This window comes from Chiloscyllium plagiosum, chromosome 22, assembly GCF_004010195.1.
Source record: "Chiloscyllium plagiosum isolate BGI_BamShark_2017 chromosome 22, ASM401019v2, whole genome shotgun sequence".
Lineage (NCBI taxonomy): Eukaryota > Metazoa > Chordata > Chondrichthyes > Orectolobiformes > Hemiscylliidae > Chiloscyllium > Chiloscyllium plagiosum.
The window spans coordinates 9,082,106-9,083,984 of NC_057731.1; positions in this window are offsets into that span (position 1 = coordinate 9,082,106).

Consider the following 1,879-nt stretch of genomic DNA (forward strand, 5'->3'; position numbering starts at 1 on the left):
AGATGCTTGGAGGGGAATGTACAGGTGTTGGTGCTCTCATGTGTCTGCTGCCCTTGTCCTTCGAGATGGCAGTGTTCATGGGTTTAGAAGGTGCGGACTGAGGATCTTTGGTGAATTTCTACCGTACACACTGCTGCTACTGAGCATTGGTGGTGGAGGGAATGAACTGAGATTGGTTGAACTGAGATCAAGAGAAATATCTTCATCCAGAGAGTGGCAAGCCTCTGCCACAGGAAGCAGTTGAGGCCAAAACATTGAATGTTTTGAAGAAGGAGTGAAGTATAATTCTGAGGGCTAAATGGGACCAAACATTATGGGACGAAAGCAACTGAGTTGGATAATCAGTCATGATCATACTGAGTGATGGAGCAGGCTTGAAGGGCTGAATGGTCTACTCCCGCTCCTATTTTCTACATTACTGAGCAATTGAAGGTGAGAGAAGGAACTCACCCCACTGCAAACAGTTAAGTACTGGAATCTGCCCAATAAGTAGTATAAATAGTGGAGTCAGGTTCATTTGAGACAGTCAAGATGGAATTGATTATCTCTTAAGCAATAATGGTAGGGTTATGGGAGAAGGCAGGGGAATGGTACCAAGTACGTCATACAGCTGGAGCAAATGGTCTGCTTCTGTGCAGTAACATCTCTGTGATAACAACTTTGCTGTTGGCAGCTTGGCCCTTTGCAAACTGGCTCCTGAGTTTCTTGCATTACCACAGCTGGTGCACTTCAAACCCTGTTGAGAGTGAGGGCTGTACTTACCTGTAGCCTTCTCCCTCCCGTTTCAAAGAGCCCCGTTGCATTGCAACCAGAAAGCTTCTGTTACAGCAATTTGAAGAAAAAGAACACGCGCACATGAAAAAAGGTCTGTGGTTCCAAACTCATTATTCGCGATATCAACCAAAGCAAAACCTCACGGCCAAAAGAGGAACAGGTGCACAAGGTGTTCCCCCCGGTTATTTCCATGTTTAATGTTTTTTTTGTAAAGATCGCATCAGCTGACACCTCTTCAACAATTTGAGAAACGACGCTAAGTTTTATCATCAAGTCAAAGACCACAATAGCAGTTCATACAAAGCGGCTTAACTTGTTTATTATTCAGCGCTGAGCTCCCTGTGTTTGTTTTGCTGTATGATAATTCACTGGGTAAACTCTTCCCTGTCCGGAATCTCCACAAGCTCTTTGATCTCCCTGGTCTGTTTCATCAAGTGGATTTCAAAGTTGGGGCCCCGTTCCAATCAAATGCTGCAAATGGAGCGAAGATGATCTGAATGCATTCAATTCTTTTATTTCCCAACCAGACAGGGTGTGTTGGTCCTGAAGCTCTCCGTGGCTCCAAAATAAACAAAAAGCAGACGTGAAACTCATCGGATAAAGGATGAATATTGCGACAGGATGGGTCCCACGCCCATGATTTCTACAAATAGAGGAAATTCAGAGCGAGAAGCCTTTCCTTTCCGCCCCTGATGCGCCATCCCCACACATTCATTTTATTCAATTTGGACACAGGCATTTAAAAGACATTAAAAAGACACGCAATGCAAGTTAGAGGAGCAGGGAGAGGGGATGTGCAGACAGGAGGGGATAGAAAGACCAACAGGCAGTGGGTGAAAGGCAGAGAGGGGGCAAAATACATCAGAGAGAGAGAGAAAGCGAGCACAGCAGCACTGTGACAGAGAGAGAGAGAGGACAGAGAGAGACAAGCGTTAGTGATCGAGTCGCGAAGCTCTGAATAGAATCGTGAAGAATAGGAATGACAGATGTAAGGAAAAGAGCCAGAGACAGAATAAGGTACCGAGTGGGGAGGCAGAGCGAGCTAGAATGAGACTGAAAGAGGCAGAGAGGGGAGAGCAAAACAAGAGGAGGACGGACAGAGGAG